This window comes from Tupaia chinensis, unplaced genomic scaffold (assembly GCF_000334495.1).
Source record: "Tupaia chinensis unplaced genomic scaffold, TupChi_1.0 Scaffold000119_2, whole genome shotgun sequence".
NCBI lineage: Eukaryota > Metazoa > Chordata > Mammalia > Scandentia > Tupaiidae > Tupaia > Tupaia belangeri.
Genome location: NW_006159586.1, coordinates 1,635,187 through 1,661,010, shown reverse-complemented (window position 1 = coordinate 1,661,010; position 25,824 = coordinate 1,635,187). Strand labels below are relative to the sequence as shown.

General features: G+C 44.9%; 1 long non-coding RNA gene across 8 annotated transcripts in view; it reads right to left on the bottom strand.

Moving 5' to 3' along the window:
- LOC102500247 (uncharacterized) overlaps positions 1-25,824 on the bottom strand; it is a 91,381-nt gene that overhangs the window by 31,170 nt on the left and 34,387 nt on the right. For 2 of the 8 annotated variants that reach the window (XR_001370086.2, XR_333966.3), the window contains exons 4-5: positions 17,471-17,700; positions 13,447-13,567 (exon numbers count right to left, since the gene is read on the bottom strand). The exons of 1 other annotated variant lie outside the window; for it this stretch is intronic. This is a non-coding gene — a long non-coding RNA (uncharacterized LOC102500247). Of the gene's footprint in view, positions 1-12,539; positions 12,676-13,439; positions 13,568-17,470; positions 17,701-25,824 lie in introns of those variants that run through there. 5 more of the 8 variants (XR_001370083.2, XR_001370082.2, XR_001370088.1 and 2 more) reach the window with 5 other exon arrangements.

Genomic DNA, 25,824 nt, shown 5'->3' with positions numbered 1-25,824 from the left:
CCTCCTAGGGGGGGGAAACCATTCAATTCAGTGGAGCCTTATCTGAATGAAGACTGTCCACATTCATTATTGCCACTTCTAAAATCTGTGCAGACTTCTTCAATGCAAAGGTGCTATCTACCTGTACTGCAGGCTGCCCATTTTTTAGAAGCATAGAGTGCTTTAGGAAATTTTCCCAGTAATGCTTTAGCTGCAATTTGATTGACTGGTCAAGGTATGTTTTATCTCTGGCATTGTTTCTAACTAAGACCACAATTACCCATGCCCTGTTGTTGTATTGTTGGTATCAGAAATCACCTGGAAGTCTGAAGTTTCAGCTACAGAAGAGTTCAGGAAGTGGGCATTGTTGATACCACCTTGCTTGGTAGCTCTAGAAAGCCCAGCATTCTTTTTACCAAGTTTTTCAGAGAAGTAACTGTATTTCTCCTTAAATATATGTTTAAAGGAGCTCCCTTTCCTCACACTCATCTTGAATAGTCCCATAACTCTTTACTGTTTTATTGTTTTGTTTTGGTTATCACAGTCCCGTAAATACACAAAAATATTTTGTGGTCTTTTAATGAGAGTTGAGTAGATGAGACTTCTTTTTCAGTCCCCTCCCTTTTTTGGGGGGGGAGGGTAGAGTACAAAAACACCAACAAACAGTGAACCAGATTTCAACAACCAGAGTACCATTATTTGCTGTGTGTTTTTTCTAGTCTTTACTTTGGATGCATATATGTATGTGTGAAACAGGAGATGTTTGTATTAAACAGGAAATGTTTGAAGCTTCTCTGACAGCACATTCAGTTAGAGAAATCTGTTAAAAATAAAAAATGCAGCAAACCAGTCAGCAAGGCACAATGGGATTATGAAGACGTAATTTTTTTGAACTTGTTTTGAGGACCACAGAAGATCTATCTTGATCTATTTAAATTTGGTATTTGACATTAAGTATAAAAACTTTAAACATCTCTTTCATGTGTGTGTTTTTTTAATGTACCCTAAATCGAGTATGTTTTGATTAGTGTATTTGTAACCAAACATTTCTGTTTTTTCTTTAATAAAAAAAAAAAAAAAAGAGATCTGGGATTTGGACCATTATCATGCCAGTTTATGTGACATGGGATAAATTTTCTTATCAGTCTCCCTGAGAGTTTCTCATTTCCTCAAATTCCCCACAGTGGGGAAGTTAACGTTGAGGGTGGTCATGAGGACTGGATAAGAGAACTTGAGAAAGCGCCCAGCACAAAGTGGTCGCTCGGTATCAAATAATGATCTATGAACTGGGAGATAGTAACTGCAAAGGTTTTTACTAGTCAATCTTGAGAAAATTGCAAGAGAAATGGCAAATTCAGAAATTCTGTCAAGCAAATTAAAACCTGTAGAGGCAATTATCTACTGCCACAAAAATAATGCTTAACAGCCACAAAAACCCAGGGGCATGCAACAAGACCTTTATGTGTTCACGTATTCGGGCAGAAATTTCAAATGGCTGTTTGTGGGGGAAGTTCTAGTCTTGCTGGCTCACTGGGGAGTTGGCCTCAAGGGGGGGGCATCGGGGGTGGGGAGGCACTTGGCAGTATTCCGCAGACCGTCAGATTAGCCCAGACAAGTTTTCGCAGAGGTGGCAGAGGGACTCCCACAAATCCCTACCAGTCTGCATGCTTCATGCTGGCCGGCATTCACCACAAGTGAGATGTGGCTGAGCGCAGAGTGGAAAATACTGCAGTTACTGAGTAAAGGAGAAAATGAAGAGGTGGTGGTGAAGAATCAGGGCCTGAATGCAACCCATCTGTCAAGCCTGTCTGGTGGTGGGTTACTTATTGGTTCTCCAGGAGAAGTTGAAGAGATCTCAAGCTGGTGGCCTATTTGGTTGGAAGTGTTTTTAATTTATGGAGCATTAAGTAGATGCCTATTCTAACATATATAGGAAGGCTCTGCAGAAAGTTCATGAGAAATGCATATTTTAAAAAATGCATGAATTTCAAAATGTTTTGCACCAAAATAGCCTTGTATTTTAATTCCATTTTTCTATGAACTTTTGGAAGTCTCCTCAGACGCCATAAAGGCGAGCAAAATTCAGAGGAATGTGTTTTCTGTCAAAGATTCATCATTGCAGCTTCCCTTGGCCATTATCACACGGCTGGAAGTTAGCACTGGTAAACACACCCTGGCCTGTATAGAACTAGAAGAGTCCACCTCCTAAGTGGGGGAAACCATTCAATTCAGTGGAGCCTTATCTGAATGAAGACTGTCCACATTCATTATTGCCACTTCTAAAATCTGTGCAGACTTCTTCAATGCAAAGGTGCTATCTACCTGTACTGCAGGCTGCCCATTTTTTAGAAGCATAGAGTGCTTTAGGAAATTTTCCCAGTAATGCTTTAGCTGCAATTTGATTGACTGGTCAAGGTATGTTTTATCTCTGGCATTGTTTCTAACTAAGACCACAATTACCCATGCCCTGTTGTTGTATTGTTGGTATCAGAAATCACCTGGAAGTCTGAAGTTTCAGCTACAGAAGAGTTCAGGAAGTGGGCATTGTTGATACCACCTTGCTTGGTAGCTCTAGAAAGCCCAGCATTCTTTTTACCAAGTTTTTCAGAGAAGTAACTGTATTTCTCCTTAAATATATGTTTAAAGGAGCTCCCTTTCCTCACACTCATCTTGAATAGTCCCATAACTCTTTACTGTTTTATTGTTTTGTTTTGGTTATCACAGTCCCGTAAATACACAAAAATATTTTGTGGTCTTTTAATGAGAGTTGAGTAGATGAGACTTCTTTTTCAGTCCCCTCCCTTTTTTGGGGGGGGAGGGTAGAGTACAAAAACACCAACAAACAGTGAACCAGATTTCAACAACCAGAGTACCATTATTTGCTGTGTGTTTTTTCTAGTCTTTACTTTGGATGCATATATGTATGTGTGAAACAGGAGATGTTTGTATTAAACAGGAAATGTTTGAAGCTTCTCTGACAGCACATTCAGTTAGAGAAATCTGTTAAAAATAAAAAATGCAGCAAACCAGTCAGCAAGGCACAATGGGATTATGAAGACGTAATTTTTTTGAACTTGTTTTGAGGACCACAGAAGATCTATCTTGATCTATTTAAATTTGGTATTTGACATTAAGTATAAAAACTTTAAACATCTCTTTCATGTGTGTGTTTTTTTAATGTACCCTAAATCGAGTATGTTTTGATTAGTGTATTTGTAACCAAACATTTCTGTTTTTTCTTTAATAAGTCAAAAAATAAAAGTGGAACCAAAGAATGTTATTAATCACCTAGCATTCAGTGTTTAGATATAATGAACATAGGAAGTATATTGGACATGTATATATAGTAATAGTACGTTAACGTATTTGTGATAATGTTTTGGTAAATTGTTTAGGCAGTATTATTTATTTCCCAACTTACAGAGTCAATATCTTTAGTGGGCCAGCCTCATAGTTCAGTGTTTAAAGCCCTGCGCATGGAGAGCCAGATCCCACATGGCTGACCATAGTTCAAATGCTGGCCCTAGCAACTTGAAAAACATGCCGCGTGCATGTGCACATGCCCAAAAGCCTGGCAGGAGGGAGGAATGGAGGAAAGAGCATTGCAGCATCACTACACCCCACTGGGAAGTTCTCTCCCTCGCTCCCTGTCTCCCTGTCTCCCTCTCTCCCTCTCGGAAGTTCACTTGCCCTCTAGCAATAAACAATTTTTTTTAGAATGATCGCTGTATATTTTTGGTATTTTTTAAAGCTATGTGGCTATGTAAGAAGAGCATTGGTTCATAAAACCCAACACATTTGAACACTGCAAACAGTTAAAAAATCCTCTCCTTCAGCTCATTTCCACTGCCCCTAAAGAGGTCTGTTGGGTATTTTTGTCTTTACTGTTGAGTCGTCGGGGAAGTTTTGACACATTTTTGCGTAGAAAAGCAGAAGACTATGTCATGATTTTCCCAATGACCTAATCCATGTGGAATAGGAGCTAGTTTTCAAGAGGAGCTGTTTTTTCTCTCCAGACCCTTTAGAAGCTGGATGTTGAGGGATGCCTTGACCATGCCCTCAGTGACTGCCCTGGCATCCCCGCTGTGACTCCAGACTTCCATCTCAATCCTCTCTGTCCCAGCTAGCTCCCCCTCAGCTCTGAACCCTAGTGGGAACAAATTTTGTGTCAGGGGGAAGCCATGCGCTCCGAACCCAGCTAGTTCTGCAAGGCTTCTCTTGAACTCACATTCCGAAATTTTCAGTTCCCACTCACCAGCCTATAGCCTACGTACACCTAGTATGATCGTAACTCTCCCTTTATGAGACAACAGGACAATTAGAACAACTTCTTTGCAGCCCCCATAACAACTACTCGTTCTGCTGTTCATAACCGCGTGTTGATCCAGGTCACACCAACCGTGTGTGTTTCCTGCGCCAGCCCTCCCTCCTCATTTTCAGTTTGCTGCAAGTTGTCCTCCCCTTGACCCTGGAGGAAGTGATGTCCAAGGCTGATTCCTACACCAGTACCAAAATAAGTGGTTTCCAAATCAGAGTGGCAGGAGAGCTGTCAGAATGCCCATTCCCTGGCCACGAGTGCAGGATTCTGATTTAGCAGGTCTGGAGTTGGAGTATTGGAGTTGCGTTTTCAGAAAGCCCAAAGCATCGGTCAGGACTTAGACCACACTCTCTGAGGGTTTTCAGACCTTGCCCCACCAGTGTTCTTCCTGCTTCCCACCTCCCACACGTTGAAACTCAGCCCATGCAAGAGAAAGTCAGTTTTTCCATTTCGTATCATTAATTTAAAATTCTGCATGAGCCCCATCTGGCTTCGGGAGGTTGTGGGAAGAGGTGGATGGCCTTAAACGTGTCAATCATAGATAACATTCTCTTCTGGCACACACTTTTCTGTCTTGGGCTTAAAGCTGCCTCTTTGGAAGAAATACTCAGCTTTTCAAAGCCTCTTCCTATTTTCCTTCCCAAGATGGCACGTAGTGATGGAGAACAGAAGTTCTCTCTGGGTGGCCTGGGGAACAATTTCCCTAGTGCACGTGTCCAGGTCCTTGACAGGCCAGCTGCTGTGTCCACCCTGCTGTCGCCGCTGGTTGATGTAAACGGACCCCCGGCTTTCGTTCGTATGTTACCCAGCCACATAACTGCTGCTGACCACGTCCCTGCCATTGCTTTTGGTCTCAACAGCCTCCATTTCAGTTTGGCACTGTTCCTCTCCTCAGTTTGTGGGTGGCTGGAAGTTGGATTTCGGAACTTTGGGATGTCGTGAACATCTTGCTCAAGCTTTGGGAGCCAACCATATTTTGACTAGCTAGACCCCCTTCCCCCACCAGTGCTGAGTAGAGCTCCCAGGCCGTATTGGATATGCCGCTGAGTCACAAGGAGGGCTTCTCTGTGTGACTTGCAGCCCTGCCCAGGCTGTGCTTGAGAAAGTAGGCCACCAACCCGAGGATCTAGGACTCTCTCACACACGTCCCATCAATACAGTGCCCGACTATTCCCCGCCTGCAAGATGTCTGTCTAGCTCCCCCCGCCAAGCTGAACACACAGGAGGAGTAACCACAGGGAAGGGAGATGCCATCCTTTACCACTCCTTTCTTAATCTTCCTCTTTCGCTGCCCTGGAAGCCTTCCATTTCTTCCCTACTGAAGGACTCTCCTTATATCCTGAGTGTCTTCTCTCTGGCTTAGAGTAAAACTCATGTTTACGTGTCCAAGCTTTGCTTTTGGTATATAAATAGAGCTCTTAGAATTTAGAACTCCTTGGGACCAGCAGTTGGCGTAATGGCCATGTCATTGGACTCCCATGTAGTTGACCGTGATTTGAGTCCCAGACCCAGTGGCTTAAACTCACGCTGGGCACATGTGCGTGCGTGCCCAAGATCCCGAGAGGAGAGTGGAGGAGAAGACATTGCAGCGTGGCCATCCTCCCTGGGGGGTGATTTCTCGCTTTCTGTCTCTCTGTCTCTGTCTTTCTGGCAAGCGCATACTCACGATAGCAAAGGCCGCTCCAAAAATAAATAAATAATTTAGAATTCCTTTTCCATTCTCAATAAAGCCTGACTTTATATCATCTTCCTAGAAATGCCAAAGAATAGTCAAAAAAGCAAAATCTCCAGTTTACAGCTGAGCGGTGACTGCATTATTTTAGGACACCGCATCCTTTTCCTGTGGCTGTTAGGCTTCACAGTCTTTTGGGGAAAGACTGAGGAGTGGGGGACATATACATGGAAAGTAAAATTTTTTAGTATTGACCCCACATAGACATTCTTGCCCCCAAACTTGCTCTTTGCCTCTTTTGGCCCAAGGTGCCTTGAATGTATTTCCGTCGGTGGCCTGAGGTAACACACTGTTCCTCAGAGCCCAGTTCAGGTATTACCTCTGTTTGGTTTCCCCCACTCTCCCCACGTTGCGTTGCCCCATCTCAGCACCTGGTAATCGATTCCGTCTGTGGGGAAGGCATCTGCTGTGCTATGTGACTAGGCCCATGGACGCCTAGCTTCCTTGCTAAATCACTAACTCCTTTCTGCCTTGGAACACTCTCTGGCCTTTGCCCTGTACTTCCAAATTTATCATCCTACAAGTTCCAGTTTAAATTTGATCTCCTCTGCAAAGTCTTCCTTAACGACTCTTATGGAAAATGATCTCACCCCAACACCCGCCTTCCATAATGCTAACTGGCAGCAGCACTTGAACGTTCATAGCAATACACACCAGAACTCCTACAAAGGTCTGGGGAGACAGTGACGTGGACACACATGAGAGAAACCTTGGGGTTTGGGCACTACATATAAAATGTTCCGGAAGCATAGGGGCCTCCGGAGGAGTGCTTTAGATTTGATAATTCCCGCTTAGGTTATAGGCCCTTTGAGGTCAAAGGCTAAGGTAGTTTTTTCTACAGTATTTCTTTTTATATAAGGTACATCTTTGTGTCCATTTCAACCTTGCCAGAAGTGCCTTATGCATAGTAGGCATGCAAGAAATGCTTTGTGATCAACTGACAAGTGCTTGGAAGACCTAGCTTGATTGATTCTCTTGTGATGCCTTCCCTTCCTAGAGCTCATTAATTTTTAAGTTGTTTTCCTTGAAAGGCTTGTTATGCTCCCTCTCATTATTCACCTTCCATGCAGTCCCATCTTGATCAGTTGCTCTTATTTTCTTTTTTGTGATCAAAGGCTCTGAAGAGTTTTGAAGAGTGTGTATGTGTAGAGCAGGAGTGGGTGGAGGGAGACAGTTGGAGACCAGCCCTCCCACTACAGCTCATTGAAGCCACGTGGTTCAGGGCAGCGTATAGTGCAGCAGTTAAGCACTGTGCAGTGGGAAGTGGATCCCACACAGTTGACTGTGGTCTGAATTCCAGACGTGCAGCTTGAAAAACATGCCGGGCACGTGCGCATGTGTATTCCAAATCCTAAAGGGTTGGATAAACGGAGGAAAGGGACTGTGGTGTGCTCACATCTCATTGGAGAATGCTTTCTCTCTTGCACACTTATGTCTGTCTTTCTCTCTGGCAAGCTCATACACTCGGGCTATTAAAAAAAAGTCTGTGGAAAAAACAGAGTTAAAGGACGAGTTTGTCTGTTTGTTTTTTAAAGTAGTATGGTGGTTCTATAGAGGCACTGAAGCACACACTGCTGTGGATTTTAGTTAGCTCCTTTGAAAGCAGTGTGGGCCTCCCATGTGGGAGTTTCTCACCCTGTCCTTGGGTGCCATGCTGACAGCAACTAGTTCTTTCCTTCTTTATTACACGTTTGGCAGCTGGAGGAGCAGAGTGGAGGCTAGAGGCTTGACTGATCTCTGTTGACACTACAGCCACTGCGATGTGGTGCTGGTGGACACTTCCCAGCACTCCACTCCTGGCATGCAGTGCGAGTGCTCGTTCCCACAGAAAAACCTCTGGGTCAGTAATGGCTGTTTTCAGAGAACAAGACAGGCACAGAAGTTGTTGGCACGAGAAAACCAGGATTTGCATCCCACACCGAAATGAAGGTGATGTGAAATTCAGAAGATGGTGCAAGAGCAGGAAGTTTCAGCATGACATGAGGCTATTTCATTTATATTTCTAAATCACATACGTTATTAAATCAGTCTTCTTAAGCACTGATTTGTTTTTCTTTTCCTTTTTAGTTTTTGCTATGGGGTGCATGTATGTGCTCCCTGGAGAGAGAGAGAGAGAGAGAGAGATGGAGAGGGAGAGGTAGGGAGAGAGAGAGCGAGAGAGAGAGAGAGAGAGAAATTATCACCTACGGGGCATGGCTGTCCCACAGTCCCTTCTCTTCCATTGTCCTCTCCAGATTTCCGGCATGTGTACACATGCACCTGGCTTGTTTTTTTAAAGTCTCCGAATCGAGGACTCAAACCATGCAGTCTGCCATGTAGAATCCAGCTGCCTTTACCACCATGCCACTGACTGGCCTAGTTTTCTTAAACACTGATTTTGTCCTCTGCACTGTAGGCTTTGGAGAAGAAAGACACTTCCTGTTTGGGAGGACTTTGATTTGCTGTGTGGGTGCAGGCCGTGAGGAATCAGAATGTGGAAGGCACAGTCTATGGCACAAAGCACTGACGGGTCCCCACGGGAGCAAATAGGACGGGCCAAGGTGGGGAGGGGGCTGGATGCACTTGGCTCTGCCTTGGGGTAGGGATCCAGGGATGACTGGTAGGGAAGACGGGGGAAGCGGCAAGGAGAAGCCCAGGAGATTCTAAAACAAGGAGATGACTTGATTGGCAACACAACGTGTACAGTTTAGGATTCGCTTGACTCTCAGTATTCCCGGGTAAAGTGACTTCTCTCCAGGATGAGAAACCATTTTGCAGACCCTGTTTACCTGGACTGTGGTATTTGCCAGCGAGTCCTCCGTGAATGTGCTCAGGTCAGCTTGTCTAAGCAGCCAGGATGGCAGAAGCCCTCTGACTTCATGTCTGAAAGGGTACGTGTTCCGGCTGTATAATTACCAGCATTTAACAGCCCATACGTATCAGCCCTCTTTTGAGATGGCTTTTGGCAAATGGGGTAGAAATCTATTACGCATTTAAATTGTACTCAGCCTTCTCTTTAAAAGGTTTCCTCAGCAAGTCCGCCCCATTCCATATCCAAGTATGTCTCAGACCATGAAGCTAAAGGAAGTAGGTAGTTTATTCTTTTTAGTTGGAGAATAAAATGAAATCTCCACTCCAATGGTAGGTACATGGTGGGAAAAAATGACATCTCCTAAAAGTTTAATCATTAGGCAAGGAGAGGGCAGAGGAGTGCTCAGTAATGGGGAAACCTCAAAAGATTGAGAATTACAGACAGACAAAGCTGAACATTGGCTGTCATCCAACAAAGCTCTTAAAAGACTGGAGTCACTGCCCTGTTCTTGAGCTCTGACCTGGAGGGAAGAGGAGTCTGAGAGACCTGGCACAGACTTGAGAGTGCTTAATTGACTTTCTGGTTCAGGGCTCTCTTTAGCCCTCAGGGAAGGAGGGGAGGGTGGCTGGGGGGTGGGGTGCAGGTAGGCCTTTCTCCATGAGTGCAAATGTCTAGACTGGCTTGTCTACAATCCCCCTGTAGGTTATCTTAACCTCTTCCTGGTTCAGTTTCCAGACTGGAAGGACATAGAATGCCACTGTCCACACTCACCCTGCTTGCCTCTAGCCTGGAAAACAGTGACTTTCCTTTTCTACCAACTGACAGCTGCCTCATGCTTTAAGGATCTGAATAAAGAGAAGTGGAGGGGAGGGGAAGAGAAAGAACTAGAGAAACTATAGTGCTTAAGCTCTGACCTCAAAGTACAGAGACTGCTAGTTTTCACAAAGCATGAAATCTTTCCATCCCATTGACCTCCATCTCCTACAAAAATGCCCTTGGAGGATAATACATTTTGCCTTGATGCTATTGTTGAATATTGTTACCAAGAATTCTTCCTTGTGCACTTCCTCAGGCAACTTCAGTTCTTTACTCCGTCAGCGAGCAGATTGTTGGAAATAGCCAAGGGTTACTCAACTGGTTACCATATAAGGTACTGTTTGGTGTTGGCAATAAAGGTGGAAATGAAGCAATAAGACTGCTTTTCTTTGTGGTTTATAAATTAACTCTGATGTCAGTTTTTAAAGAGGAGTCTAGAAATATTTTGAGCAAAGCAAGACTCACTGAGATAGGTCAATTGTCCTAAGTGTGGCCAGTATACCAGGTACTATGCTAACAGCTGTTGAATAAAATTTAGGGGAGGTCATTGTTTAGGACTGAGTTCCTGCACTAGCCTCCAATAGACGAAACCAAAATGGCACCATTCATGCTAAGGTTCCATGTCACCAGACCAAAACTAACTTACATGGCCTTTCAAAAAATGAGGAGAGAATGGCCCCATTCCTAGTGTCAAAGTTGCCAGTACCAAAATGGAGTCATTTATGTCAAACTCTAACAAAGTAGAGCTACAAGATCAAGAAGGCATTCCTTGCATAACTGTATATGTTTATGACAGAAGCTATCCAAGGAACTCAAGTTCCCAGTAGTTCAGATAAGCTGCTCTTGTAAAGGCATTTGCTGAACAAAGGCAACAAGCTTCTGTGAGCAGTGGTCTTTGTTTAAAGACAGCTTGTGTAGACTTCTCCTGTTTTCTTCTTCCTCTTCTTCTTCCTCCTCTTCTCCTCCTCCTCCTCCTTCTTTTTTTATTATTTTTGCCATAGTGCATGTGTGCTCTCTGGAGAGAGTGAGAGAGAGTGAGAGAGTGAGAGGGAAAGTGAGAAATCATGCCCAGAAGGGATGGCCATTCCACAGTCCCTTCTCTTTTATTCTTCTGGGATTTGGGGCTCGCACACACACATGCCCTGTGAGATTTTCAAGCCAATCAGTCTGGGATTCAAACTGCGGTTGACCATGTGGGAATCTAGCACCTTAACCACTATGCAACCTGGTGGCCCCTTCTTCTTCTTTTTGTTTGTGAAGTTTTTGTGATAGGTCACATGCACTCACCAGAGAGAGACAGAGACAGTCAGAGGGAAAGTGAGAAATCACTCCCCAGTGGGGATGGCCATGCAGCAATCCCTTCTTCTCCATTCTCCTCCTGGGATCTTGGGCACACATACACACATACCTGATGCAATTTTCATGCCTCCAGGCCTCCAGGTCTGGGATTCAAACTGCAGTCACCCATGTGAGAATTCAGTACCTTAACCACTATGCCATCTGCTGGACCCACCTTCTTCTTTTTAAAAAAGTTTATTTGGTTATTTCTTCCATGGGAGTGAGACCCAGAGATGTGCACCCTCAACAGTCTCTTCATGCTGGTTTCAGCTGACCTGGATCACAGGTATACATGTACACACCTGGTGTGTTCAGGAGGCCCCAGGATGTGAACCCAGCACCCTGTTGGTCCAGTTGTGTTAGCACAGCACCACTGCCTGGCCCCTAAATCCTGACGGAATGGAGAAATAGAGGAGATGGGATTGCAGCGTGACCATATCCGGGTGAGAAGTGCGGTGAGAAGTGCTTTCTTTATCTCCCTCTTCCTCTTTCTCCTGCTCTCTGTCTCTCTCAGGCATCCTCTGGCAAATAAATAAATAAATAAGTAAGTAAATAAAGTCATTTATGTCAAACTCTAACAAAGTAGAGCTACAAGATCAAGAAGGCATTCCTTGCATAACTGTATATGTTTATGACAGAAGCTATCCAAGGAACTCAAGTTCCCAGTAGTTCAGATAAGCTGCTCTTGTAAAGGCATTTGCTGAACAAAGGCAACAAGCTTCTGTGAGCAGTGGTCTTTGTTTAAAGACAGCTTGTGTAGACTTCTCCTGTTTTCTTCTTCCTCTTCTTCTTCCTCCTCTTCTCCTCCTCCTCCTCCTTCTTTTTTTATTATTTTTGCCATAGTGCATGTGTGCTCTCTGGAGAGAGTGAGAGAGAGTGAGAGAGTGAGAGGGAAAGTGAGAAATCATGCCCAGAAGGGATGGCCATTCCACAGTCCCTTCTCTTTTATTCTTCTGGGATTTGGGGCTCGCACACACACATGCCCTGTGAGATTTTCAAGCCAATCAGTCTGGGATTCAAACTGCGGTTGACCATGTGGGAATCTAGCACCTTAACCACTATGCAACCTGGTGGCCCCTTCTTCTTCTTTTTGTTTGTGAAGTTTTTGTGATAGGTCACATGCACTCACCAGAGAGAGACAGAGACAGTCAGAGGGAAAGTGAGAAATCACTCCCCAGTGGGGATGGCCATGCAGCAATCCCTTCTTCTCCATTCTCCTCCTGGGATCTTGGGCACACATACACACATACCTGATGCAATTTTCATGCCTCCAGGCCTCCAGGTCTGGGATTCAAACTGCAGTCACCCATGTGAGAATTCAGTACCTTAACCACTATGCCATCTGCTGGACCCACCTTCTTCTTTTTAAAAAAGTTTATTTGGTTATTTTTTCCATGGGAGTGAGACCCAGAGATGTGCACCCTCAACAGTCTCTTCATGCTGGTTTCAGCTGACCTGGATCACAGGTATACATGTACACACCTGGTGTGTTCAGGAGGCCCCAGGATGTGAACCCAGCACCCTGTTGGTCCAGTTGTGTTAGCACAGCACCACTGCCTGGCCCCTAAATCCTGACGGAATGGAGAAATAGAGGAGATGGGATTGCAGCGTGACCATATCCGGGTGAGAAGTGCGGTGAGAAGTGCTTTCTTTATCTCCCTCTTCCTCTTTCTCCTGCTCTCTGTCTCTCTCAGGCATCCTCTGGCAAATAAATAAATAAATAAATAAATAAATAAATAAATAAATAAATAAATAAATAAATAAATAAATAAATAAATAAATAAATCCTCTGGCAAATAAATAAATAAATAAATAAATAAATAAATAAATAAATAAATAAATAAATAAATATAAATAAAAATAAAGTAGATCAGATCATGTCACTCCTGTGCTCAAGACCTTCACTGCTTTCCCAATTTTCTTAGAATAAAGCCAAATTAAGCAGGACCCAGAAGGTGCTCATAGTCTGGGAGGGCTACCTCTCTGACTTTCTCTCCTACCTTTCCCTCTGCTCTAGTCCTCCTGGCTTCTTGTTCTTCCCTCAATGTTTGTCCTACCTTTCACAATTGTCCCATGGGACAACGAGGCTTGTCTCATGTCCAGGAATTTGCATTTACCAGTTCTTCTGCCTATCATGTTCTTTGATCTTGGCACTGCTAGTTCATTTTTATCTTGTTTCAGCCTGTCTGCAGCTAATCACCTCAGATCTCAGAGAAGTTGACACTAACCTCAACCCCTAGTAAAGAGAAAACAGCATTTTCTTACAGATAGTATCAACCAGTGATGGGGCTGGGATTGTCAGTGGACACTAAAACCACTAGTTTAGTGGGGATTGGAATATTTGCATAGGTTATTTATCAGCTACAAAAGGGAAAGATAACATCTTTACTGTGGAGAGAGATGATGGGAAACTCGTCAACGGTGTGACCAAATTTAACATTGCCAGTTAGGGAACATATAGATACCATGTACCTCCTGATGTGAAGTACGAGGAAGGACACACATCAATCATGTCAGTGCAGTTCCTGCCGAAATACGGAGCTCGAATGTAATCACGATGAAGCGTCAGGAAAAATCTAAACCTGGGCACATTCTACAAAATAATTACAAACAACAAGGTCAGGAAATAAGAGAAAGAGGTAACAGTGATCCTTATGGACAATTATATGATTTTCGTGTCTTAAATAAATAAGATGGAAAGCTATTAACAGATTTTGAGCTGAGAGTGACATAATATGACTTGATTTAAAAATGATTGCTTTGCTTTAGCTGCTAGATTCAGAATAGTCTATGTGGGGGTGGGGATCAAAGCCATGTGGCCAGTGAGGAGGCTATTGCAATAATCCGAGCATGTGGTGACTTGGACCCAAAATTCCAAACATAAAAATAGAGTACAATTAATATGCCACCGTATACCCATAACCCAGTTAATTATTATCTAATGGGTAATCTCATTTCATTTTCACTCCTACCCGCTTTCCCCTACCGTTTTATTTTTATACAAGTCTCTGATGTATCATTTCATTCTGGATGTGTGTTTAAGAATTTTACAAAGGGCTTTGATGTGGGATGTGAGGAAAAGGAGTCAAAGATGTCTTCAAAGTTTGCCATGAAGGAAGGAGGTACAATTTATCAAAATGGTGAAGACCGTAGGTGGACTAATTTTGTGAAGGAAATGATTGAGAGATTACTTCTGTTCATGTATAGTTCACAATGCCTATTTAGCATTCCAGAAGTTGATATACAAGTCTGGATGTCAGGAAGAGATTGAGGCTGTAGAAATAAATGTCAGGATTGTCAGATTATAGATAGTATCTAAAATGGAAAGACTGAACCTACAGCCTCTGGTAATCACAGACTAGCTTGTGTCAGACTAAGTCTTTTGCTGATAATAATGATAAATTTTGGAGGCATGAGGCAGCGACCTACATCATACATATACTGGAGGAGATTTAAACCTTGAGAGAAAGGAATCGCACTGGGTGAGACCCATATTTATACAGCTCCCTGTCTCCCACCCCACAAGCATGATCACTAGCCACACAAGAGAAGTGGATATAATTTAATCAGAGTTGCAGCCTTACTATGCTGAGGCCACTAAAAGTGCTGAAAATAGAAGAAGAAAGGATGAATTACAGAGCAGAAAGTACCAAAATCTCTCTGTAAATACTCCTTAAATTTCACCTGAGTCTTTAACTGTGCATGTCAGGGGTCAAAACTCCAAAGTTCTCAGAGGAAAGTAACAACTGGGCCAAAAAAAAGTAAGAAGAGATATCAGCTTCTTCCTGTAATGTAAGTCCTTTAAAGGTAAAAGAACCTAATAAGGACCTCAGATTTTCCATTGAAATTCTAGAAAGACTACCCCTAAAAAGCACACAACCCTAGGAAGAAGGAACTAGCTATAGACTTATGGACCAAACTGAGATAGACTTACTAAAATAGGACCTAAAAATCAAGCTATCTCTGGATTAGGATGAGTAGCAGTAATTTAACAGCTTGTTAGAAAAATCCTCTTCAGAAGAAGATAACAGTATCTAGTTGCTACAATAAATTCTCCAGTGTCCAATGTACCATTTAAATGACAAGAAATGCAAAGAAACAGAAAGATGTGACCCACAAAGAAAAATTAGTCAAGACAAGCAGACCCATAAATAATGCAGATGTTAGAATTAGAAGAAAAGAACTATGAAATAAATTTGTTAAGTTTTTTGAAGAATCAATAGGAATGATATATTAATTGATGAAGAGACAGAAAATGTGAGGAACATTATGGAAACTATAAAATGAATTTTATGGAAATCCTAGAAGTAGAATATATAATAATGCAATACAAAGTTTACAAGAGTGGATACAAAGAGTGTATCAGTGATTTAAAATCATCATCCACTGAAGAATACAGAGGATAAACTATTGAAAGAAATGAACAGATCCCTAATGACTTGTATCACAATATATAACCACACATGTGACTAGAATTTTAGAGGGAAGATCAAATGGGACAGATGTATTTAAAAAAACAGTAACCAAAATTGGGAACCAGCAGTTAGTGTAATGGCTATGTTGCTGGACTCCCACGTAGTCGACCGTGGTTCACTTCCCGGACCCGGTGGCTTAAAACCCACGCTGGGCGCGTGTGCATGCATGCCCAAGATCCCGAGAGGAGAATGGAGGAGAAGGGATTGCGGCGTGACCATCCCCCCTGGGGGGTGATTTCTCGCTTTCTGTCTCTCTGTCTCTCTCTGTCTGGCGAGCGCATGCACCCTATAGTGAAAAAAAAAAAAAAACTCTAAAAAAATAGTAACCAAAATTTTTCGAGTTTTCTCAAAAACAACAGTCCACAGATACAGAAATATCAGTAAACCCTAAGCAGAATAAAAACAATGAAACTCACACCTAAGTACACATAGTTAAATGATTAATCCACCAAAGAGAGACAAACATATTAGGGCCAAGTGGTAGTACAGTGGTAACACAACTGAAACACACAAAAATTTCTGGGTGTGTGTGCATGATGTGGGCTAGCTGAGACTAGGGGTGGATTGTGGCATAAAAACCCTATTAGAAGTTCCCCTCATGACCAGCAGATGGTGGAATGGTTACATCACTGGACCCCTACATGGTTGACCATGGTTTGAATCCCGAATCTGGTGGCTTGAAACTCACGCTAGGTGTGTGTGTGCGGGCCCAAAATCCTGAGAGGAGACTGGAAGAGAAGGGATTTGGGAGCAGCCATCTCCCCTGGGGGGTGATTTCTTGTTTTCTATTTCTCTATCTCTTTCTGTCTCTCTGGTGAATGTATGCAACCTATAGAAAAAAACACTAAACAAACAAACAAACAAACAAAAACCTCCTCTTTCGCTCAGAAGAAATTAATAAAAAAAACTATAAAAATAGAAAAGAAAAAAGACCCATTATATACATGGATCCTCCAGTTTTTTTAAAAAATGGCTAAATTTTCATCAGAAAAATAAGTTACTAGACAATGAATAAACCTTCTGAGAGCTGAAAGAAAACCAAACATTAAAGAAAAAACAAATCCCTCTCAACCTAGAATTCTATATTCTGTAAAACTTCATTTAAAAAATGAAGGTGAAATAAAGATATTTTCAGATACACAAAAGCTAAGAGAACTTATTGCCAGCAGGTGCATACAATAAGAGGTGAAAGGTGATCAAAGAAATATTTCAGGCTGAAAGGCAATGATACCAGACAGAGAGGGATAGAGTACACCGAAATTGTTGTGTGTGGGTAAATATGAAGTCATGGGTTGGGCGAGATCTCTACGGATGTAGTTATGGATAGGGAGAGAAGAGACGCAAGAACTGCGCTTTTGGGTATCAAAATGTTGGGAAGGCAAGGAGAAACTAGCAAAGGAGATTGAGTAGGAGCTGCCAGTGAGGTGGGAGGAAAACTAAGGCATTGTGGGGTAGAAAATGGTCAACCTGTCAAATACTACTGATGCCATTAGGTCAAATTAGAGACTTAGAAGTCATCACTGTGTTTAGCAACCTGGAAGCCATTGGTGTCCATGGCAGGAGCTTAGAGGGTGGAGTGATTGGGGAGGAAGCCTGATCAGAGTGATTGTCAGATCATTAAAAATTGGGGGCGAGGGGATAGCAATACATATTAGGAGACAATCCATGCTCTCTCTCTCTCTCTCTTTATTTTTTTAGAGAGGTTTTTGCTATAGGTTACATGTGCTCACTGAAGAAAGAGAGAGACAGAGAGACAGAAAGCAAGAAATCACCCCCCGGGGGGAGTGGCCATGCCATAATTCCTTCTCTATTCTCCTTTTGGGATTTTAGGCATGCATGCACATGTGCCCAGCACGAGTTTTAAGCCACCGGGTCCAGGACTCAAACAGTGATTTACTACGTGGGAGTCCAGTGATGTAACCATTATGCCATCTGCTGATCCCCAACCCATGCACTTCTAGGTGAGAATTAAATGGTAAAAATTCTCAGCTTATAGTAACGGCCTGCTACTAGTTACCTACCTTCTGTCTCCAGCGGGAGGTTGACACCGACCTGATCCCTGCAATGGAATAAGCTAAAGCTGAGGGAACTTCATTGGATGATGACTTTAAGTTCACTGATCTAGAAATGGGGCAAAGTACCAGTATTCTACCATGGTCTTTTCTCTCCAGGCTCCTTGTCCAGGGGTCCAGAGTCTTGGGTAGCCAGAAGTTTATGGTGCACTGCTAGTGACAGGTGCTGAGACAGGGTCCTGCAATGTGAGATGTGAAATTTGGGGAGAGGTACATAAAGCTATGTCAGAAGTGGCAGCTCCCCAGTACCCAGTTGCCACAGGAAGACTTCCTGAGAAGGCTCTCCTATGTGACACCTGTTTTTTTCCCCTGCCCATTGGCCTAAATGACAGCAACTCAGCTAGGATGCTTGTGGCTGAGAAGAGCAGAAATCCAATTTAAAATAGCCTAAATAGTGGGAAAGTTTAATGTCTCACAAAACAGAAGTCTCCAAGTAGCCTAGGCTCCAAGTGGTCCTTGCAGAGTTACTCATAGCTCTGTGCTCTACTGTCCCTCATTCATTTATTCAACAAATATTTATTAGGTCATTCCTTCATGCCGGGCACTGCTTTACAGGGTAGAGCCACATCAATGAGCAAAACAAATCAAAGTGCTTCTCTAGGCATTCACATTCTATTTTGCAGAGACAAATACAAGAAGTGCATGTGATGATAAATGGTATGAAAGTAAACTGGGTGAGGGAATAGCAAGTGGTAGAAGTTGTGAGGAATCCATTTTGTATAGAATGTTCAGGTAAAACCTCTCTGATAAAGTGACATTTGAGCAGAGACCTGGGGAAACAAGCCATGTGGGTATCTAGGAGAAGAACATTCCAGGCTGAGGGAAGAGCAAACACCACAATCTGATGAGGGAGTTGCTTAGTTAGGGGGTGTTAGGATGGCTTAGGTGCACAGGTGCACAGGTGAGGTGCCCTAGGAGATGAAGACAGAGAGGTGGTAGTGATGGGCCAGACCCCATTGACTTTGCAGAAGTCACTGGATTCTACTCTGCAGGAGAAGCCCTTGGATGATTTTGAAAAGAGAAGTGCCTTGATTTAATTTAGTCCTGAGTAATTGCTCCATCCTGGAGAAGGCCAGGGGCAGAAGCAGGAGCCCAGTTACCTGGCTCTTGCAATAAGAATCTGGGTGAAACCTGATGGCCACTTGACCTAGGCTGGTAGCAGTAGAAATGGTGAGAAATAGTCCAAGTTAGGATATGTTTTGAAGGTGGGGCAGACAGAGTTTGCTTTTGAACTGGATAAATGAGAAACTCAAAATTGTTGATCCGAGCAACATGAGAATGGGATTACTAATAACAGAGTCGGAAGACTTGAGCTGGGGGTTAATAGTTTGGGGGTTGGGAACCAGCAGTTAGCATAATGGCTATGTCGCTGGACTCCCACGTAGTCAACCGCGGTTCACGTCCCGGATCCGGTGGCTTAAAAAACTCACGCTGGGCGTGTGTGCGTGCGTGCCTAAGATCCCGAGAGGAGAATGGAGGAGAAGGGATTGCGGCGTGACCATCCCCCCTGGGGGGGTGATTTCTCGCTTTCTGTCTCTATGTCTCTCTCTGTCTGTCTGGTGAGCGCACGCGCCCTACAGTGAAAATCTCTCCAAAAAAAAAAAAATAGTTTGGGGGTTAAAATCAAGTGGTGTAGTTTTGAACTTGTTCAATGTGTCCAAGTGGAACTGTTGATTAGGGAACTGGATATATAAACCTGAAGTTTAAGGGAGATGATGGAGCTAGAGACCCAAGTTTGGAGTCAACAGGATACAGGTGATACTAAATTTCATATGGCTGATGTATTGCCTAGGAAGGGAGATAGAAAGGGGATAAGTAAGGATCAAAAGGAAGTAAAAGGATTAAGCCCTGATTCCCCAAAGGCTAATGGTTGGAAAAATGAGTTGAAACTATTCGATCATTGGAAAAGTCTTAACACATTTTGCATAGAAAAACAGAAAAGCACATATTAGGTGGTCGGGAAAGTCATGACCCATTTTTCTGTTTTTCTATGCAAAAATGTGTTATGACTTTCCTGATGATCCAATAGTAAGGCGATTGTGCAGAAGTGACCAGTGAAATGTGGAGGGAACAAAGCAATAGAGTTGTCCCTGGGACCAAGTTCAGGAAGGACAGAATGACTGTGTCGAGTACTACCGGTGGGTAAGAAAGGCAAGAACCAATTCACCCTTAGATTGACTATGTGCAGGTTACTGGTGACTGGACAAGACCAGTGTCTGTGTGTGGTGGATGAAAGTCCTGAATGGAGTAAGCCAAGAGAGGATGGAAATTGAGAAATCTGAGAGAGCAGAGGTGTCATGTTTGGAGGAGTGTTGCCATAAGCATGGATAGTGATAATAAGGTGGTACCTGGAGAGGGAGGTGGGGACATGGATGGTTTTTGAAGATGGGAGATGAGACAGCATGTCTGATTTTACGAAGGATTCCAAGAGAAGGAGAAATGCAGGATGTATGTCAGGGAGGTGGAGGTGATGGCTGTGACCAGGCAAGAGGAGATGAGTCTAGTGTACAAGTGGAGGATCATCGGTTAGGAGCATGGCATGTTCAAGCAGAGAGAAGAGAAGGCAGAGGGCATGCACTTGGATGCAGTTAAGTTGGGCAACTGCTGAGGAAGGTGTGTGAATGTTTCCTCTACGTCTATCTCCAGTGCCATACAATGGACAGTTCACTAGAGTGTAAAGGGGAGAGGAGGTGTTGGACACTTGGAAAGAATGGAAAGGGCATGAAACAGCGATGGAGGAGTTGGGAATTAAGTGGATTAGGCAAAGAGAGAAGAGCTGCTGGAGGTACCAAGAGTCCTTTGCAGGGGAGTAGTAATGGTTTTAAGTGAGACAGGAAATCTTTGGGGAGACTATTGTTCATCTGTAGGAACATTCAACAGCCCTTTCTCAAATAGCACTACATTTTCCTGCCCTGATGACATCAGGCTTGGGTGTAAGACATTCATTGATCATCGAAATTTGAATGGAAGTGATGTATGTCACATCTAAGCAGAGCTTTATGGGATAACATGGGGTTTCCTTGTTCTCTGTTTCCTCTGCCCAAGACTGGCTATGTCCCAGGGTAGGGTGCTCCATCATCCTGGAGGCTGCAGTGAAGAAGATGGGGAGAAGATTCACAGCTGGACTTGAAGTGAACATGCTCTGTGAGTGAAGAGCACTTGAAGTGGCCAGCCTCTGAGATCTGAGGGCTGTTTGTTACGGAGGTGTGGCCTATGCTGACTGATACAGCCTAGTTGTATACCTTTCTCCAGCTATCTCTGCAGATGCAGAGAGAATAGATTCTCACTTAACCAGCAGGGGAGGTTTGCTAGAGGGACATGACAGAGGGAGCAAGGGACACAGATTTTAAGGATGTATTTAATGGAGCCTGAACAGGAGAAGGGAAGGGAGGGAAATGCTAGATTCATCCTGAAGTTCCTTTCCTTACAGTTATAAGGTGGCTTCTAGGGACAAGAAGGACCAAATATTCCTTTGCTCATATCCCTGAGAAAAATATTTCCTTTTGTTCAGTTGGGAATTTTGGCAACAAAGTGATTCACCAAGCTTTCTCTCTTTTATTCCCCAAGCTCTCTCTCTCTTTTTTTGGGGGGAGAGATTTTCACTATAGGGCGTGTGCGCTTGCCAGACAGACAGAGACATACATAGAGACAGAAAGCGAGAAATCACCCTCCAGGGGGGATGGTCATGCCGCAATCCCTTCTCCTCCATTCTCCTCTCGGGATCTTGGGCACGCACGCACACGCGCCCAGTGTGAGTTTTAAGCCACCAGGTCCCGGATGCGAACCGCGGTCGACTACGTGGGAGTCCAGCAACATAGCCATTATGCTAACTGCTGGTTCCCCCCAAGCTCTCTTTTTGAAAAGACTTATTTTGTATTTGCAATTCGGTTTCTGCCACAGCCACCCCAGGTATCTGCTTTCCTTTTGTCCTTTTTAGATTGAAGCAGACTGGAGGGAGGGAGAGAGAGAGAGACAGACAGACACACACACACACACACACACACACACACACACACACACAGTTGTGTGCTGGTTCTTCCCCATTTTCTGTTGTGTCCTCTACCTGACCGCAGGGTTGATAGGAATTTCTGCACCTTGGGTGAGAGGATCCCATGTGGTCTGCTCCCACCCTTTAGGTCCAATCACTGGCTGTCCATTTCAGAGAGACAGGATCCAAATCACTCAGTTTGGAAGATGGATGGGCTGGAGCCCAATGTGTTCATTTCATTTTTGTCCTATACTTAACTGCCTGGAAGCTGGAAACCCTATCCTCATGACTCCTCTTCCCCAAGGATGGGAGGGTTCAGGCAGGCCCTATTTCCCAAGATGGCAGCATCCATGTAGTGGCTGGGCTGAGCTGCCCCCTTGGCCTTGGCCTCTACATTTCCTAGGTAGAAATCTGACATTTCTTCAGCCTGGCTCAGTGGCCCACTTGGCTCCATTGTCTGCCCTTGGCAAAGCACCCAATGAAGCCAGGGTCATGTAAGAGGTGACATCACAGCCAGGGAAATGTGGAGGGACTCTCAGGAGAAGGCATGATCTGATGACACGATTCCTATGTGTTATGTCTAGTGACCCTCACAGGCCCACAGGAAGGTCACGGATGGCCTTCCAGATAGAGAGCTGGCCTGGGAGAGGGGAACACCCAACCCAGAGCCATATGGTGGGTGGTGGCGAACCAAAGAGGGCCCTAATGACACCAAATCCGGTTGTTTTTCATTGTCTCTCACTCCCCAAGAGAGAACCACTGTGTTATCAGTGTGCTCTCAGCTAGGCAATCTGCACATAGGTGGCAAGAGACCCTGGGTCTTTACCTGAGACTCTTTTCTCAGCTAACTGGTAAACCTCACTGAAGGCTACAGGCTGGGCTAACTCAGGGAGTCATGGGACATTAGGAGTAGTCAGGCTAGTGGGAGAGGGGTTGAGGGAAGGACAGCCCCTACCAGACTTCTGTGGGCTTTCCCAAGCTCTCCTGTAGGAGACCAGCTTTCATATTTTACAGAAGCTTAGTGTTTTATTTGCTCAATAATAGACTTTTAAAATAAGCTTTGGGTCCTTGGGTGAATTGTTTTTCTTTGGTTCAGTTTCCCCATAGGTTTTGGGCTTGGTGGTTGACTACAGTGATTCTGAGAGGACCAGATGCGTGTGATGCCTGGCCTGATTCGTGGACCTCATTTTGCCACTGAGGAGGAGTGTTATGGGGCATCTGACTGGTTGTAGAGAGTCAGTGGGTAGTGGCAACTGGCAGCAGTGCCTGCTGAGGCACTGACTCACCACCCTGGGGCTCTGAGCAAGTTGGGCAAGTCAGCCTCAGTTTTCCCAGGTATAAAATGGGTAGAAGGCCATTTGGTCCCGTGGGAGGGCATGGAGGTCTATAATTATGGAAGGGTGTGTGAAGCCCTGGGAGCCCTTGGTGGGGTGTCCAAGGAAGCCTGCAGACAACCATGGGTTTTATCTGGTTGGGGGAGTTACGAAATCCCAGTAGAAGAAAGAACGATGTGGGGGAGGCTGAAATGGCGACCAGGAAGAAAGTGTCTGGCGCCCTTGGGAAGCCATCTTAACACACACCAAAGCCCTCTCTCACAATTCAATCAAGTTGTTGCTTCTGTTCATACCAAAAGGGCCTTTTTAAAATACAATTAGGCTCTGTTTTATTATGTGTGACAGACGAGGCCATTAACCATTCCGACTATTAAATCAGACTTCATTAAAAAAAATGGAAGTAACTGTAAATTGCCTTGGGTCACGATCGTTTAGAGCCGAGACATTTCAAAGAAAAACATTAGGGAGCTCACGACCATGATGAAGTTAATCAATTTGACGTCCCACGGTGGGGCCGGGCGCGTGTGCACTAGGAGAGCAGCCTCTCCCCAGAGCCGGGTTCCTGGGGGGTCGGGAGGGGGGTAGGGGGAGTGCTGCCTCCCCCAGCTCCAAAGAAGAGCATGGAAGGCACTGAAAAGAATTTGCACATTTAGAGGAAAGGGAATTTCTTTTTCCCAGGGAGATTTTGTTGGTTTTCTCTTCTGAAAAATGATCTAAATATATCAAATGTGATACCAAGTCATACATAATACATTTCATGTTTTTGCACCAAAAAGTGACTTTGGAGCTATAAGGAGCAGTGCTAAGTACGCCGCATCTCCCCAGCCCAAGAGCAGAGTGGTGGCTCCTGAGCACTTCCTAATCTTCAGCCCGCTTGTGCCCCTCCTCAAGGTACCCAGTGTTGGCTCCTTGCCAGGGGCCCCAGGAGAAGCCCTGTGTGGGGAGACTCTGACCTCTCTCCTGAGTGCTGCTGGGAGGAGGTGATGGAGAGGGCAGTGCAGCTGAGGGCACCCACAAGGAGATGGAGGGGGCTCGGCCTCTGCAAGCCCTCCCTTCCCAGGCTTGCTGAGCCCAAAGATATCAAACAAGGCTCTTCCATCCAGGGAATGCAGGGCATGGCTCGGGCGCAGGGGCCAAGGAGGGCAGTGTCTGGGGCCTATCTGGGCTTGAGGTGGCATTAGGCAGGGAAAGCAGAGAACGCTCAAGGTCAGTCAGACAGAGTTGGTGCTGGGCTAGGTATGGAGGGGTGGGTCTGCTCATAACTGGGGGTGAGATAGGGCCCTATCTGAGCAGGAGTTTCCCCGGCTGGATAGGAAGCAGAAGTCCAGCAGGGCAGTGCAGGGATGGCACAGGTATCTGGAAGGCGTGGTGGGAGAGGCAGGCTGTCTGAGAGCCTGGCTGGGGCCCTTGCCTATCCTATCCTCTGGCACCCACCTGTTGGTGGAGAGGCACTTGGCCCATCTGGTCCCTAAGCTTGCCTTCCTTCTTGTGTGACCTGTACGGGGCTCACCTCCCTCACAAAGCCTTGGAGGTGCTACTCCAGGCTATACCCTCTGTGCTGAGGAACCCTCTGGCTTACTGGATCTCACCTCCGTGCCGTACTGGAACTACGTGAAAGCTGCTAAAGCAAGAGTCCCCAGCCAACAAACCTCCCTCCTGGGGGCCATCTCTTCTGCCCCAGCACACCCAACCCTTCCTCGTTCTCTGCTTAACTGCTCGAGATGACTCCCTAGAGCCCAGGGAGGAAGCCCTGATCTCAAAGCTGTGACCTCAGGGCTCTTCAGGAGATGTCCCCATGCACCTCTGACCTCATCTTCTGCCTCTCTGCTCCAAACCCTTAGCCCTTAGCATGTGGCTTCTTTCAGCTGCCTTGAGGTTCCTTGTCCTGGACTGCTGTTCTCCTCTCAGGGAAGCTGCTTGTGGCCACCTCCACTCGAAGCCCTCTCAAAGGGGCCAGGCTAGGTGAGTCAACATCTCCTCTTCCTACCGTACCTTCTTTCCTTCTTTCAACCACAGATTGGAATAAGCACCACCTGTGGCCAGCACGAAGCTGAGAACTCAGCAGTGAAGAGGGCAGGGTCTCTGTTTGAAGACCACAGTCTGTGGGTGGCCCTAGAGCCTAGTGGTTAAGGAGCTAGAGCTTACATAGCTGACTGCTGCTAGAATCCCAGCCTGAGTGGCTTGAAAAACACTCCAAGTGTGTGTGCATGCATGCCCCAGATGGAAAAATGGAGAACAAGGGATTGCAGCATAATCATGTCCTGTTGAGGGGTACTTCCCCCTGCCCCCACTATTTCTCCGTTTTTTGTTAGCCAGCACAAACACTCTCTGGCAATTACATTTTTTTTTTTCAATTATACCAAATGGCTGGGGGCGGCAGGTGGTATGGTAGTTAAGGGCACTGGATTCCCACATGGCCGACCACAGTTCCATTCCTGGACCTGGCGGCTTGCTTCCTCTCTCTCTCTCTCTCTGTTTCTCTCTCTCTCACTCTGTCCCTCTGGTCAAATTTAAATAAACAAACAAATAAATAAACAAATAAATAAAGCTAAATAAAAAATAATGCTAAAAAATTATACCAAAGGGAACAAATGTGTTCATGTTTGAGGGAAAAAGAGAAAGTACTCCCACCCCCGTGAGGCCAGTCATGCTGCAATCCTTTTCCTGCAGTTGTCCGCTGTCAGGATCCTGGGCTCAAAAGGTATGTAAGCCACAGGGACCGGGGCTGACCCATGCCATGTGAGGCCATGTGGGATCTGGCTTCCTCTGTGCAGCACTTACAGCTATGCTGTGGGTCAGCCCCAAACAAACAAACAAACAAACAAACAAACAAACAAACAGTATTTTTTTTGTTTTGATGAGAAATTTTTCCTTAGGGCGCGGGCGCTCTCTGGAAATAGAGACAGGTACTATGAGAGGGAAAGTGAGAAATCACCCCGGGGACGGGGGCGTGGGGGGGGTGGGGGCTGGCCATGCCACAA